Source organism: Bombus bifarius, unplaced genomic scaffold (genome assembly GCF_011952205.1).
Source record: "Bombus bifarius isolate JDL3187 unplaced genomic scaffold, Bbif_JDL3187 scf7180000010271, whole genome shotgun sequence".
Lineage (NCBI taxonomy): Eukaryota > Metazoa > Arthropoda > Insecta > Hymenoptera > Apidae > Bombus > Bombus bifarius.
This window is the reverse complement of record NW_022885586.1, coordinates 5,715,175-5,732,949: the sequence shown is the minus strand read 5'-3', so window position 1 is coordinate 5,732,949 and position 17,775 is coordinate 5,715,175. Positions and strand designations below refer to the sequence as shown.

The 17,775-nt window shown below is 38.5% G+C and overlaps 1 protein-coding gene across 2 annotated transcripts in view; it reads left to right on the top strand.

Moving 5' to 3' along the window:
• Nucleotides 1-1,809: 1,809 nt before the first annotated feature.
• The window catches only part of LOC117216279 (protein abrupt-like), a 67,605-nt gene continuing 51,639 nt past the window's right edge, over nucleotides 1,810-17,775 (top strand). Inside the window, exon 1 of one of the 2 annotated variants that reach the window (XM_033462862.1) lies at nucleotides 1,810-2,995. The gene's annotated coding sequence lies outside the window, so the exon portion shown is untranslated. The remainder of the gene's footprint in view (nucleotides 2,996-17,775) is intronic. The other variant, XM_033462863.1, reaches the window with a different exon arrangement.

Sequence of the window (17,775 nt, the reverse complement as noted above, 5' to 3'; positions counted from 1 at the left end):
GAATTAACGAACCTACATCGGTTCTGTAGCAACGTTTCGATTCAGGGTTGTCGAGTGGCGTAAAACGGAGCGATTGAAATAAATTTTATTAAGAATGTGTCGCTTATCATTAGACGCTGACTCGTTATCGCAATGATCTCTCGTTGCACACGGTCGGTTTTGAAATGACGACGCGTCGTTAAGCTGTTTACCATGAAGCAGTCATTAAGAGCAGCGCTTTCATTTAATCACACGTTATTAACTTACGCTTAATACTGCGGGCTTAAGCTGGCTGAAAACTGGTATAATTACCGACCATTATAATTAGTTAAACAGACCATGTGTTCTATGCGTATCTACATGTTCATAAATAATCGATGTTAACAAGATACGAAGTTTGACTCGATCTCATCTGGCCGTGGTATTTGAAGCTCGTGGCGTTCCACGCGACAGGGGGATGAAACCACCCTCAAGTGCTCATCGAACATCCCGACATCTGACGGAGGGTAAAAGAAGTGTCATGGGAGAAAATAGCTCGCAAAAGAAGAAACGGTCTACAGTTTTCTGCGCGAAGGTAGCCACCCTCCTCGCAATTTCATCCGTGATTTCACTCTGGAGCTCTCCTTACCGACCATCAATGATAACACTCCAAGTTTACTCCCAATGACCACTAGCTTTCGATAAAGACGCACTTACTTTGGACGAATGGCTACGTTCCAATCGAATGTTATTGATCGTAAAACAAAGTGCTAGGGACGTTAAGTAAATGGGAGCTTGCACCATACAGTGCTGCAGGCTGGTGGCTGGAATCAGAACATGTCTCTCTCAACAATAATCGTTTTAAGTGGCTGTTTAAAGAATGACATGTTCTTGCATGATTTTCTAGACCTCCGGATAGGAAAGTTATTTTACAATTATTTGGGAAAACTATCGTTTATATCGCTGAAAGTTACATGGTACCTCTTACGTCGATTCTTATTTTCTTAGAAATCAGCTACTGCGATTGCTTAAAAGAGAAAGACGAAAATTCAAAAATGTTTCACTCGTAACTTTCTAAAAGTTACCATACTAATTATTTTTAACGAGGATAATGATGTAACCGTTTCTGGAAATCCAAGTTATACGTCCTCCATGTAGATTCTTATTTTTATAAAAACTAAGCAATAGCGATCGACTAAAAACGAAACCAAGAATCTTTGAACTTCCAATCCAAGGGTGGCTCCCGATGGTCCTCAATTCTGAACTCAAGAGTTCTGTATCCACTATGAAAAAAACCTTTTTCCGCCGAACATCGTGAACACCCGTCAACTTTTCCCTTTGAAAGTCATCTGTACCCGCACGGGAAGCAACCCTTTCTACCTGTTCTAGCGCGTTATCCGATCATCGATCAACCGCGAGAAGGATCGTCAGACAGCGTCTGTCTGGTGATACGAGGGGCGTCACATAGCGGGACTTCCGGTCGGAAGCAGCGGTCTAGGTATCGTGACGCGTGTGTACCGAGCGAGTCGGAGAGTGTCGGGCGCGACGCTAGCTCGCAGCCAGCTCTACGTCCATCATCCCCGCGGCTACGCCGTAAGGTGGCAACGTTGCTCTCGCGCGAGAGAGGTTTGGAAACAGGCGCAAGGGGCAATGCTACCGCTCGCGCCAACAATGTACGCTGGTAGGGGAAGGTATGCAGACTGTATAGTATGGAGTATAGAGCGTCCTAGGAGCGTGTTCACGTTATTCTGGTGGGGGCGAGTCGTCTAGCGTGAGACGGAGAGCTAAACGCGAGGAATAGTGGGGACAAGTCAACAGGCCGTGTGGTGGGGATGAAAGACGAGGTAGCGAGAGAGGGAGGGTAAAGGCGAGAGCAGGAAAGAGGTAGAAAGAGGAGAGGGAGCGAGAGGCAGCCGAAAGCGTATAGCGGCCCATAATTCGGTGCGCCGCCCCGCAATCAGGTTCGTGCTCGATGTTTCTAACCGCCTCGCTCGTCGTAACCGGGAGAGAGAGACGGTAGTGCACGTTTTTACGTTTGTTCGTCAGCTCCGTCGATCAAGTACAGTCCGTGATATAGCACGGAGCACGGCTCGGACCCGCGATCTATTTTTCTATTATTTTTTTCCGTTTCTCGTTCTTTTACCAACTAATCGTGGTTTCGTTCTCCTCCGATATTGTTGACGCCGCGTCGTTCTTATTGTTTACTTGTCCGGAGAGATAGACGCAGCTTGACAGACACTCCACTCTCGGGCATTTCTTCCGTAGTTTAAACGTTTATCGTGAGAGATCGTACGTCACAGTCGACGTACGAGCGTCGTGGAAAAGCCGGAAGGGCCGATACCTGTGCCCTTCCCGGAGGACATGGAGGACAGTCGAGAGTGTGAGGGGAAAGCCTGCTAAACACACACAGAAGAAAGAAGAAGAAACGCAGTGGCTCGCCGGTGTAGTCTTGCAACAGAAGCGCGCGTCTACCAGTCAACGAGTCGGCTATTCAGTCAGATAGTCAATCATTCAGTCAGTGCCGGTTCTACGCTTCGAAACGTTTTCTCTCTGTCTGTTTATATTCGCCTAGAGTTCTTCAATGGTTGCTATCTGATGTGTTTTGCTGGCAACCGACGATGATTCTTTGTCCGTAAGTGAAAACGAGAAACAGAACAGCGTACGAAAACGAAAACTTCCTGGATCTCTGGTGTTGTTACGATTTTGTGTTCCATCGTCTTTTAAGACGCCGAAACGTTGCACGAGACATTTTATAATCGCTGGCCACACAAATGCTTGGCATCGAAGGAAAATGTGTCACTAAGAACACGGCCAGTGAATTAATGAATTTCTTACGTGATGATTTTCTTACGTTCACGCAATTCGTTGATTGTTGGTGATGATTGTGCTGGTTCGCTAATATAAACGCCTCCACGTCGTCGTGGTTAAAAAAAGAGGAGGAGGAGGGAGCTTCTCTGGCAGATTGAAACGTTCATCCTTAAAGCATCTCTCGCATCACCGTGCCTTCCTTCCCCTTCAGTTTGGTCCACGTAGTCACGTAAATATATAAAACGAACGAAACGAACACACATGCATGCCCCGAAACCGCGTCCTGTGCGCACGTGTATGCACGTGCACGAAGAATACGAGCGTGTTATGGCCGCGGCGTGGTACACGGCTCTGATTATTAACGAGTTATTACCGCGATACTAATTAAGTTTAATCGCAAGGCCGCCGTTCGTTAAAGTTAATTGCACGATCGACCACGGCCCACGTCGTTAACTACGCCGTCCCTGCTCGCTGCGTAGTCGTGCTTTTATAGAAATTACGTGGACTCAATCTTGCTTGGTAGGACGCGTGAAAATCCTTCATCATCGCGTAGCGGTTTCATTTTTTCTCTCTATTGGGTTAAGTTGGTATCGTGTCGAGACTGTTTAAATTCGCGTTTAAAATTGCACGGGAATTCTTCCGTGATACGATACGATCCGTAGTCTCCGTGTAAACATGTTGCAAAGAGTTGCGTTGCGTGAATTGCAATTGCACCAGTACGTGTCACGAAGCTCGTATTTCTCGCAGTTTCGAACCAACACAGTAGCCGCGCACATCATTGGCTTCGTATGTGTGAGCTATCGGTCGGCAAACACGTTTCGATCTAATCCACGGCGATGAGCTCCTCCAGTTCTCGGTCTTTTTCATCGATATCGGAACGATCGTGACCGTCTCGCTTGAATGGTTCGTCCGTTAATTTGTTTGCCACCCCCCACCCTACCGTTTCTCAGTCGTGTTATGTCGCCTACGGTTTCTTCAAATCCCTTCTCATTGATCCCGCTCTGATTAGACTCGTAATTTAAGCTCTTAACGGTACGCTCGTCTTTTTTTTAGACCAGTGATTAATCTATAAATTCGATTGTTTGAACCTGGATCGATGGTCGTCTGGGTAAGATTTTATATGATCTTCGATTCCGCTCGATATTTGATACAATTTATTTTCTTGCCGAACGTTTAATCTTGTGTTTTCGGCTAATTCTTCGTTAGAGATTCAAAATTTTTATAATTCCTTAAATCCGTGTTTATTTGAGTAAAAATATATTTAAATCTCGATTATTTGAATCATTAAGAATCTGCCACTATTGCACGAGTTTTCCAAAATTCTTTTGCAATTTATACGAGACCATTTTTTAACAAAAAGTATCTTTTACGTTATTTCCTTAATATCTATAACTATTAAATTTGATCGAATCGTCGTATCTTTAATGATTCATTAACGATCGAACCAATATACCAGCCATTCAGAAGCCACATTGACTACCTCCATTAATTGAAGATTAGAGACATCGATAATGCTACAAACATTATCTTTAAAATATGCCTTGTAATCCATGATTACTTACGCTATTTTTTTTTTGTTTTGCAATAATCAAACGTTCGCAACAGCGTATAATAAATCATATGTCGATATGTAAAAACATCGATCCTCGGATCGAACCTGTTTTATAAAGATTTTGCATAACGTTTATAATTAGAGCTATCGAGTAACTTTTTTTCAAAGAATTGAACATTAATATCATGTATTCGGAAACGAAATTTATAGAAAATAAATTCGATCAGTTTCGTTTCACATTACTGAAAATTCTCCACCCGAGAATTGATTGTAATTTTAATCAATAAATTAAAAAAAAAAAAAAGTTTAGTTTCGAAGAGGTTTACTTATCGGATGATCCGATTTTCGTTCCCCAACACGATTAGTTGAGTCGAGTTCCGTTTCCCTTTGGTTTTATGCTAATGTTAGTTGGCTTCACGCACATGTCATGATGGATCCTAGACGGAATTTGTTAAAGTTCGTAGGCCGTTCGTTGCGACACGCAGGCACACGCGTCGTACATTGCGTGCGACGCGTGTGATCAATAAATCGGGCTGTGCAGCACGCACACGAACGCACCTTCGCGTGTACACACGTAATGTGCACACTGTTGCAGCTACGGTTCTAAAACGCATAGCCCAGACGTAACAGTGTTCTTTTTCCATGCGACTCGACGACAATGTATCAAAAGCAGCCAGGTCAGAATATTCGTATGGCGTGGAAAATTTTCCTCAACGACGCGACGCAACGTTCACTATCGCCACAACTGCGTTATATTCCTCGAGATTTTGTTATTATTACATGTGTCGTTGCTAAGAATCCGTTGACGTAGGAATTTCGTTTTTGCAAATATTTTGCGACGAAATTGATATTCTATTCCGAAATATCAGTTTAATGCCACCTTCTCTTTTTTAGCCTTTTTTATTTTTTACATTTGATATTAAATATTGGCGCGTTGATCTTCCGTCAAGATTTTCTATTAAATTTTTGAAATTATATTCTGACAGTATCGCATATGATCTTTCTTCTCTTAGATTTCTGTATTTTATTTTTCATACTTGATAATACGGCCTCCTGTATATCACATAGTATTGTAAATATCATGAGCTCGGTTTTTAAAATAGGACTCCGTACAATTCTGCGATTAATATTCTATTATCTAATGTCTACTATTTAATATCCTTCCTTCTTGTATGTTTCATGTTTGATAATATATTCTGTAGGTATGAAATATTGGCGCGTCAAACTCATTTGGCAAAGATTTTGCACGATGCTTTTTAATTAAAGTTTTCGATTAAAGTTTCGAAACAAGGCTTTTCATTAAAGTTTCCGACGAACAGCGTATAACTGAAATTTCGTGTCACGAAGGAAACGACGATTTTAGCTACAACAATTGTTTTTACTAGACGAATTTTTTTCAGCGTTAGTAAAACGTTATTCACTTACTTCTTGGCCTATCATCTTATAACAGGCTTCCCGTCGTGTTTTTGATAAATTCGATACGAAACTTCCTGGACGCACGGGATGTAGGATACGTAACAAATGTACGCTCATACATTATCTCAACGAGTAATTTTTCATTCATATTGTTTCACTAAAATCTTTCCCCAAACGAACATCTCTATACTAATCATTACTTCATAATAAACTTTAACTTTATTAACCATTTACCAGTACATTTGAACGCTACTGACGACTGACGGTATTTTGTATTTCATTATATTTATATTCTCAATAATGTTTATTGAACAAAACTTGAAATATTTATAAAGTAATAGTACGCATATATAATAATATAGATGTATTTCATAAAAATAACAAATATGACGAGCGCTATCGCGCCGCTTTGTTTCTCTTTACAATCGATTAGGCAAGCACTATCGCGCTGTTTGGGATCTTTCGACCGTGTTTTTTCAAAGACCCTTGGGACTCAAACGGTTAAGACTCTTAAAGATCCATCCTAAATAGACAGAACACAGAAAGAAAGATTTGGCTATTATGACTTTACAAACGTTTCTAAATTTCTTAATTCTTCAATATATTTTTACCCGCAATTTGCGATGAATATACAAGATCGATTATCTCTCACTAGAAATGGAAATTCTATAAAGAACTGGGAATTTTAATCGCTTATATGTTTTTAGATTTTTTAAATGTCATTCTTTCTCTTTTACCGGCGATTTACGATGAATTTGCAAGCTTGATTAACGCCACGTCTCCCATTAGAAACGGAAATCCCACGAGTCCGTGTCTTTCCACATGGCGGCCGATGGTTATTTGATCGATACGAGCCCTCGTCTCTTCGCTTTTCACCGTGAGCATTGCGACCCTTTTATTAATGACCGACTCACACGCATCTCGATAAGCTGCGATAGGCACGAGTATATACTCACGAGTCACGAGCCTCGCGTTTGGGAACGTTTCACGCACACGAAGGTCGTATCTTTTTCGGACGATTTATTGAGTATTCTCCCACTACGTGCTTCCCTTTGTTCAATTTACAATCCGATCAGTCGTATTCGTCACAATAATACGAAGAAAAGAAAAGTAAAATTAAAGAAAGAATTTTGTTTGGTTGTTTTCAAATATTTGTTTATCGCATTTGATTATCGATCATCGAATTCCCCAATAATAATTCTCGTAATCTGTTCGCTATGTTATCATGTTTCACGAAACAAAGAATTACTTGGTAAATAGGAATGACGCGTTTCGTAAAGTTTACACGAGGGAAACGCCGCTAAAAAATTTCAGACGATAGTATAAATCTTTCTTGCGAACCACGTTGTTTCGATAAAGCGTAAACGCGTTGATCCGTCGTGATCGAACGTTAATCATAGATTTTTATCGTTCGCACGGTATTAGATAGGAATCGTCATGTGCGATGTTCTCGGTTGCATAGTCACAAGTTCGCACGTATGAATGCACTGCTTGTGTAATATTTAAAGCAGAAGATATACATAGTATTTACATAATGAATTTCTCGAAAGCCCGATTAATCAATTTCACTTTTTGTTAATTTCTTAATTCCATTACCCAAGTGCAGGATTGTTGTTCGATTCTCAAGGAACAAATTATTTCTATAAAGTTCATTTATCGAAAGAATATAATATACGTAAGCGATAGTAAATTCTAAGGTGAATTTAAAAAAAGCTTTTGTGACATCATCTCATTTCGATACTTCTCAATTTATGGAGTTGATCAATGTAATTTTTGAAGAAATCATATACGACGTAGTACACAAACCGGTTGCCACAATCTTTGGACACGTTTTCTTAATTTAACTGAAAATTACTTCAGACACGTCACAACCACTTCGAATATCGTGGCAATCAATTTATAAATCACTCTGAATATTATACACTCTTTTTTGCGAATTTTTCAATCTCGTACTACTGCAAAGCATTCAGTATCGATAATCAAGATAAGAAAAGATTTGGAATAGAAAATCGAGGAAATATTGGCATATAGTACGTATAGGTCGCAAAGCACAATAAAAACAGTGGAAATTAACCGAATTATGGAAGCGTCACGTCTGCTAATGATTTATGCGCGACAATGTGGCGGTAATTGGTAGCGTGCACGCAGCGAGCGACGCGCGGCCTGTCCACCGATTAATTAATGAATTGACGGGCACGAGATTGCGGCCGCAAAATGATGTACATACATTCGTCACTGGGAGATGGTCAATTGTCGATGTTGGAGCGCAAATTTCGTCGTTTGTCACCGTTCGTCGTCATTTGTCCAGATTTGTTTCTGTTTTCTGAGGTTGAGAAGTCTTCTGCTGTACGATCGTAATGGATCTTGGATCGCGTGGGAATCGATGCAAAAGAGAAGTTTCTTTCCTAAACCCCCTTTTGATATAAAAGCAACAGCAGGAAGTGTATTTTCGAACCGATACATCCGGTCGATCGAACGATGCGTTTTATTCGATGATGCTCGTGAACGATATTGAAAAAAAAAGAAAAAAAAGAACGTTCGGGGTAAAACAGAGGCTAATAAATAGAGGCGATCGTGCGATGATCGAATGACGCAATAAAAAGATAATTACTGGAAAATAGAAGCCAATAATGGGCGGGTATAAAATTTTACAAGCGAACGAGCGTTTCGTCGATGTTCGCCGGTGCCTCTGTCCTCTATGGTTTCCTCTCTCTATAGCTATTGTTACTGTGGTTCAGACAAAAAAATATTTCTTTTCTTCGTCGTAGCTTCGTTCTAGTTGGTTGGAAGTATACGTTTTTCGGGGTAGTCGTAAAATCGACCGGTTTCGAAAGTAATCTTCGTAATTCCAGTATACGTGTCTAGCTTTGACTGGGAACAGTAATACATAGTTTGCCCGTAGAGTCTGCTTCGTTTTTCTGTCCCGGTACTGATATCTCGACCCACGAATTGTTTTAGAACGAATGGGGAGCGACGAACCGCATTGAGATAACAGAAATTAAGGGTTCTAGGGAATATAGTTACGTACCTGCGTCGGAAAACGTACACACGTATACAACGAAATATTCCGCTTCTAGCCACGTACGTACCTGCTGAGAGGCCTCGAGGGGCCTCCAAGGAACGTAGCAGCTGGCCCGATAATTGCGCCGGCGATATTATTAATGGTTCCAAAGATTTGCTTCGGCCCGGAACCCAGGTAGTAGACGAGCGAGTGTGCGCTGTGCGCTATGCGCTGTGCGCTGTGCGCTGTGCGCTGTGCGCTATGCGCTATGCGCTGTGCGCTATGCGCTGTGCGCACACCTTAATCCTCTACCACGTGAAAAAGTACAGGATGTAACCGTGCACAATGATACTCCCTTGGCTCAGACTAGGGACACGTACAAATAGGATTCCTCTTTTCTTAGCATCTTTGTTATGTGCTTTGAATTTATGGTTTTCGTTTGAATCGTTTAAGGGCGATGACAATAGTGGAGATATTTTTTGAGCGATAGGATTTTGACGATAGGACTTTTAGGATTTCGTTTCAAGATTTTTTAATTGTAGCATTTTATTTTACGATCTTTCGACTTTACTATTTTTCTTTAGGTTTTTCGAATTCTAAGATTCTGTTTTTTTTTCTTAGTAAAATTCTTTGTGAATTCATGTAGGGGTTATTTCAGCTATATTCTTTTAGTTTCTCAGAATAACTGTGGAAAGTTTACTGACAAAGGAAGAACTGTCCCATCTTGTCGAAGTTAAAATGATTTTCTATAAAATAATAGCATCCAGTTTCCTAATGATACGCGCGAAGTATTAGGTATAGGAATTCAATAATTTCTCATAAACGATATGACAAATTATAGACTATATATTATAATCTGTAAACAATCAAAGATATGTTTTTTTTTTATTTATTTGTTGAAATTACAATCAATTCTCGCGTTGAGAATTTTCAGTAATTTTTTTGGCGTGGCGCAGTGACATGGCTGTTTATTTACAATAAGTTAATAATGATTCTTCTTTAAAGATATGTAGTATTCTAAAATATATGGATAGACGCAAAATGAGGCGTCGTTTGAATTCTAAATTGGAGATTTTTAGATAATATTTCTTTAATTTACAGTGTTATTGATGCTGAATAATTGAAGAAAGAAATAAAACAAATTATATTCAGCAAGATTATTCACTTTAAATATCGAATAATTAAAAGCATGAAATATTTCATTTTATTGAGAACCTCTAGAAATCTTCTACAGAAATTCCTGCAAATGTCCAGAACCTATAGATTTAACCAGACAAGGGAAAAGAAATTCTCGTCGGTCTGTTTCCTAAGAAGGGTCAGGATGTAAGGGTCTACGAGAGTGTTTATTTTCGGGCATAAATGGAGTGCTTGCCCGGGAGCTGCACACTTTTCTTACGATTTTGTGAAAAACTTCACGTTCTCGATGCGTTTCATCTGGTAATCGGAGTATGCCATACGTAGAGCTTCTTCTTCTCCTTTTCATTCATGTTTCTCTGGATATTTTCTCGTTTGCCACTCTCGCATGGTCTGTGTTCTGTCCATTTCGAGGACTTTCGATGAATAGAGCTCCATGTAATACGAGCTAAGCAGCGTTATGAGTTTTCCTTCGACTCCGTACCACGTGCATCCGCAAAAGTATGCATGCGGCACACCCACCGCGTGAAAATCCTGTTTTCACTTTCATTTAACCGACAAAAACTTTCACCGATCGATTCCTGCCACCAGCGTAGGAAACGACACGCCACAAAATAAAATCAAGGACGTTCGACGAACGTTTCATTCATCGTACGTCCCGTTTCCTCGTCCTCCGGGCGGATATTCCTTTTTAATATTTAAGTTGTGACGTCAGATCTTCCGAGCTCTCGAAGAAAATCGCGCATTCTTACTCTTCGCTCGCGAATACATTTCAATATTTAGGAACGCGATGCCTTTCGACTGCAAACATTCCTGCCATGCTACTTTGCACAACGCTACTTTGAATATTCTCCGAAGTAGGAACCTCGCCCATGATGTATGCTAATTCTTTACATCGTATAATAAGGGTGATTTCAGGAAGAAAACTTCTCGATTGTCAGATTATAATCATTCGCCTAAAAGGTCCTTCCTATTTGGATATATTCTGTATTTTATAATCGTGTTATAAATATATATATGTATCTTATATATATATATATTTATTATATATAGTGGCTGCAACAAAGATATTTGCACACACCTTTGTTTTCCAATGAAACGCTGCCTCTTGTTCAAGTTTGGCATTTTATTTTCATAATTATAGAGATACCTATTACAAAAAATACGAAATTTAATATACGTACATTTAATTAATTATTATAAAAATGCAATATTATGGCAACAATATATATATATTATAGTCCCAATAAGGTTGAAACGATTTATTTCCGTAGGCCGAACACAGCATTTCGTTATCAGGGGCAATTTTCTCGCCTAATACAATGCAGATAAGAAACCGGCAACTATCTGTTTCCTTATCGTGATGCATACACGATTTCTCATATTTTTCCACAATTAGTCTTCCCGTCGATAGAACGAAATCGATTTAACTTTATACCTAGCTACGAAGATAAAGCCTACAAATACACCTGGATACCCAATCCACCGATAGGATCTTCAATTACTTCGTTCTGCCAGGTCTGAGGAATTACAAAATCTGTAATCTTATACATATCCTGGGTAAATCTTCGTGAAAAATTTCAGTATGAAAATTCCATTCTCCATCGAAGCCTCGGCAGCCAAGAAACTGTCGAGCAAAACCTGTAGAACACGAAGCCTTAACAAAACTTCGATCACTTTTTACCATCTCCTCGATGAACACAAATCATTCGCTTTTCTTGCTTCTGGATCTTGTAGCTTTTTCCTATCCGTCCTTGAGATCTCTCACGACAGCGGCATAACGGTTTTTGATCTGTCGCGATCGATAGAGATGTCGAACGCGATTGACGTAGCGGATGAATCTAAACGCTGATCATAATAGTAGTCACGACTAGTGGCGAGTAGGTTGGCCACGGAAAGCGGAGGAGGAAGAGGTATCCTTTCTGAAGAGAGTGGAAGGATCGAGAGTGTACGCCACACCTCAAATTCGCGGCATTCCTGCTACGCGTAGCCAATCTCTCGACTCGTCTTGAGATCTATCAAACTTCGTCTGTGTGGGTTTGTGTGCGCGCGAGTGTGTTCCTTCCATCTCTAGGATCGATCTATCGTCGGGCACGTGCGTGCATTTCCTGCTCGTGAATAAATATTGCGACCACGTTATCTACTCTGGTCGGTCGTTACCTCGCTGCCACGCTTTTTCTCACCGCGGAAAAATCGCTCGTGCGGCTAATAATCGACAACGATTACGTTTTACGAGCAGATTACGCTGTAGAGAAACGGATAGACTGTCGTAGGAATGACCGGCTAAATCGCGATTTAGTTCACTGCTTGGCGGCATATATGTAGTCTCGCGACAACAATTTTTCGCCTGCGAAAATTGCTTTCTAGCAGGAAAATCTGTATGCTTCTAAATATTGACTGCTGAAAGCTATCACCGGTGAATTTCGTTTTAATATCTATATTAATATCTATATATGAATTTTGTGCATATCTACGCCTTCACAATAAATCCATAAATATCCGCAGTTATTTTTAATAGTAAGGATATTGTGTATGTATTATCTTTTGACTATGATCAATTATTCGATACGAGGACTTCACGTCTTCTCCTTCTGTCTTGTTTTCGTGAAATTAAAAATGGAAATGTTAAGGTTATACGAAAAATAGCTTTGGATGTTAGAGGAATAAACGATTATGGGGGAATTGGCTAACCGACGAAATTAGCCAGTCACTTGGCCTTGAGAATCGGACTAAGTGCGATAAATTAGTCATGCGTAGCGAATAAAAAGAATTTTTCGAATATAAACACATTTGATGGTCGATACATAGACTCGCGATGAATAAATCGTCCCTGCGTCATAGTGTGCCAGGTAATCGATCGGGGTTTTAACTTCTAACTTTATCTGCGTACTTCGTTAATCGTTTGATAAACGATCACACGTACGATATCAGGTGGGGGAAATGTAATTATTTTTGTCGCGATGGATTTCGTAGATATCGACGTTTGCTTGCTGATGTTGAGTTTATTATTTCGATAAAATTGCATTCATTCCTGGCAGTACGTTCTAGAATTAAATATTCGGATTGTGTTGAAATCTTTTTACGACTACAGTAAAAATAAGTAAAATACGGTAAAAGGATAGATAGGGATTTTGTTTGGTGTTTTAATAGCATAAAACGTACAAGGTCAGAGAATTGTGTTATGTAAAAAGAATAAGCTTATAGAAGTAATTTTAATGACATGTAAGCAGAATATTATTTATATTTTTTAATTCCAAAATATCCCGTTTCGAAGTAACGTATACATTTATAACTTTACCTGTGCCAATCAGAGATCGATTGTTCGTATAAATTTCCTGATATTTACTCTGCCAAACAATAAACGACGTACGGTATTAACGATTATTTAGATAAAGCATTATCAATCCTGCGAATTATCGTTCAAAAAAAAAAAAAATGCATTCGTCAGTCGAGTTAAACAGATTGTCATTCGTCATTTCAATTACACGTAAAAAGATCTCGCTCGTATATCGTCTTTGAGTCAATCATGTTACCGATCTTGATAAAAAAAAAATTATCGTTAAACATTCGAAAATACACAACACGTTAGAAAAAAGGAAAAAAGGCGGATTGTTCGATGTAATTGCATTGCGTCAACGAATCATCACTCGTCTGGAATGAAAAATCGTCGTAGATGCGTTCGACGCAACGCGTAATCGATCTTTACTACCGATCTCCCGTATCTGTCCCCGCTCAGTGCCCCTCCGCGCCACGCAAATCCCGCGGTTTCGCGATAAAAACGCAATATTCTGTAGCCGACTGGCAGATAACGCGTTCCATATTGCAGGGAGCCGACGAGATAACAGCGCTCGCGTTATTTACGTACACGCACGGAGCATTGTGCTGCATCACCAGCTTTTTCTATGCCGATCGTGCCTCTTCTTCTCTCTATGATCGTCATATTTTTTTTGTCTTTGTACATGTACGTAAAACCAATAGTAACACGTCTATATTCAATCTTCCTTTATTTCGAGGAAAAAATATATACATATAAAGTGGTCTGTGAAAGTGTTCAAACGCTATTTCACAGAAGATTTATATCGGTATATCGGTATATCGGTATATTGTAAAACATTTCAAATTTCACTAGCGCTATAATAAGACACAACTGTGATTTACTATTGTAAGACAAATATTGAAAGTTATTGTCTGAGAATGAATATTTTGAATGAGAGTATTTTGGTTACTAATAATCATTACATATGAGCAAAAGTTTTTTCATTAGTGGTAATCGTTATCGATGACGGGAATTTTACTTTGGTTGCGAATAGCCATTATCGATGGCGGAAATCTAATTTTGGTTAACAGTAACCAATATAAATGACAGGAATTTTTTTTGGTTACGAGTAACCAGTATTGATGACTCGAATTTTATGTTGATCACCGCTAACTATTATCGATGGCAAAACTATCTTTTGGTTATATTTGACTACTGACAGTCGTTGTTAACATTACTTATAATCAGTCTATATTTATTGACACAAAAACATGGATTGTGAAACTTATGCATATTTTGTTGAGCAAAAAAAGATAAAAGACGGTATGAAAATATATGAAACAAAGAATAAAATAAAAGATATTGTGCAAAATTTTGTATGCGTTTGTATTAATTAATTAGCGCTTGTATTGCTATGCTAATTGTCAGTAATGTAAAATGACAATTCGCAAATCGAATGTAATCAGATAAAATGTTCATAGTCGATATCAGTTATCGGTAGCCAAAATAGAATTCGGACTATTGATAATGGTTACTAGTAATCAAAATTCAATTTTTGTGATCTAGAATAATTATTCGTAAACAAAATAAAATACCCATCATCGCTAATGATTATTTGTAATGAAAAAAATTTTTAATCTTTTATTATGATTATTCGTAATCAGAACAAGTAAAGCTTAATATTTTTTTAACATTTTATTCTTTGAGAAGCTTCTTTAAGATTTACTGTAATTGTCCTTCTTTTCTTAAGTAAAAATGAATTTATATTCAATGAGATTTTTCCACAAAATGTTTGAAATATCTGTTATACTGGATCCTTGGATTATATCGGTGAAATTTGAAACGGCTCCGCAAATGTATATACAAGTTACAAGATATTTACTACAAACAGTAAAATTAGTCTACGTCACAAATAGCTACCTTAAACATATAATCAATGTTAAGTATGGTTACATTGAATACTAGGTCTTGTTAATATAATATAGTTATATAATATAGTTACGTAATACAGTTATAATATTAGTTAGTTGACTGTTTAAATATTTTTGTTACCTTTGCAAAAGATGTATTTGCATTAAATATCTTGTAGCTCATATATACATTTTCAGATTTCTTTCAAATTTTTCCAATATGATTACGACAGTTGTCTCATCGCAATGTTAATAAATATCAAAATATTTCGTATAGCGCAGATAATAAATTCATGAGAGGTTTCTATAAGTGTTCGGTTACTTCCGTGAGTCACTGTATCTATTTTGTGATTGTTTCGTTTGGAATTTTGTGTTTCATTTATCTTTGACGAGTTTCGTTCGTCATGTTGGTGTTCCAAGAACTAAATAACCATCAAACGTTAACTTTGTAGAGAAAAGAGATAGAAATATGGTCAATTTGAACGACGAAGACGCACAGACCTTTCGGTACGAAGATCTCATTAACGCGTCGATTGCTAAATGCTTCCTACTTGGATGGTTCGAAATCCACGATCGCTGCGAGAACACGCTTGGTTATCAAAGGGTCGTCAACCTGGCGTTTCGTAGAGAACGATCAAAGAAATACCTGTAAATACGACACAGTCAGGTAGATATAGTCTGAACCGCCGCGACTCTTTGAGTGGATGGAAGTCTGCTGATAAGTATGATCACGCAATCTCTAATTTGCGGCGCGAGTGTGGAAAAGTCCACGGTGAACAGGAAATTAGAAAAACACGCGTATGATTAACTTTTTAACGCTCGCTTGTCTGTCTCATTGCGTTATTCATTGATTTTCGTGAATCGAAATTGTATTTTACATGGAAGATGTCGCTTTGTTACATGTATATACTAAATATTAATACACAAAGCGGAATGATCTGTCTCTTTATTCTGGTAAAAAAAACTTCGCTTTCTTCATAGTGGTAAAAATATTTCGTATACCTTGTATATACATTGACAATATAGAAAATGTATTACTATATTTAGAAGGTATGAATTTATGTATAAAGGCTTGCACATTCTTGGATGAAAAATTTGAAATTGAATGCGATATGATTTACGTTATACTCCATCTTTCGCTTTTTTTTTCTTTATCTTGATAAAGGTATTTTGTACACTATTGTGAACGTAGAAAACATTGTTACAATTTTTACAAGAAGGCGTAAGAAATCTCAGTCGGTTCGTGCTCGGATATAAAATTGAAAAGAAATCTGACCGTTAAAAGGTTAAGGACCACTACGTGTTAAATTTCTCCCCTCCGATATCTTCGAATTAAGCGTAATTACCAAGCAGAACGACATAGCTTCGCTCTCGAAAAGAGAAGTCTAATATATTCGTCGCGTTTCCAAACTGACAGGCGAAAGTAATTTTGCGACGCAAAATGGTTGTACATGTAGAAAGTACAAGGTTCGCCAGTAGAAGAAAGTGTCATCGAGCTGGCTAAATGGCGGGTTTCGGTTCGTGTACGCGCCGGTTTGAACATTAACCGAGTAGTACACGCCCCGTGTTCCAGGCGTCGCGTCGCCATGGAGTCCGGCGCGTGGTGAAAGTCATTTTGGTTGGCGATGGGCTGATTATTATGCTATCCGAGCAATCGTCATTCAATTATTACACCCAGTGACCCTCGTCTTCGTTCGGCGTAATTACGTTGCACGCGTGAAATATTGCCGCCCGCCTACTGCGTTGCGCGAAATTCAACGCATATGCAAATCATCGACGTTCAACACTTTTTCAAATTCAATTTACGTTCACGCGCTCGTCGTGTTAATGGGAGTGGTGCACTCCTGTTGTCCACCTTGAGTTAGGAAAGGTAGTATCATTGGTAATTGCGTGTTATTGTTCTCTTTGAAGATTAACAGAGAAAAGTTGCAATACCGCGAGTTGTTTACGCGAACGATCGTGTCTGACCGGTGACAAGAATTATCTACTGCCGCCGCATATTTCTTATCTTGCGCTCCGTCGATTAAATTTAGGTAAATGCAAGAAAACTTTGTATCTTAAGTTTGTTATCTGTTGTCTTCTTTCTTCTTTTTGTCTTTTCACCGATTTGTATTGCTTTGAAACCGTTCGTTGGGACCGGGAAGGGATACTTGTTTTTTTATCTTTTTGGGAAAAATAACACACGTATATGTGACTATGGCAAACTGAATCTATTTGTCAAACGAATTCGTGTACTCAAGAACGTGCATTTTGAATATATTATATCTTTTGGTGGCATATTTAAGCTGAAGAATGATCAAACGACACATATGGGTTTGTTATCTTCCAAGCAATTAATTTCGAAATTAATTAGATTGTACTAGTTCAAATATGGTAAAAATTATATATCGATACAAATGGAGATATCTTTGCAGATGCCTGTGTTAATAATTATATTACATCAATCATATTACAATCATATTACAGTACGACATCCGAATATCGAACATTACTTAACGGTATTTAATTTTGAATCTATTATATATATATTTTATATATATATCTGAAAGAAATGGATAATTAAAAAGATTCAATTTGACTTTTGAAATTGTATAAGTGATCGAAGCTAATACCGTTTTGAAGGATTAGTAAATATCTTATAACATATTTCAAATATTCGAAAAGGAATAACACAAAAAATACTTGAGAAGAAAAAAAGGATATTCCATAAACAGTAACGCGATAAGGTTTATTGACTTGC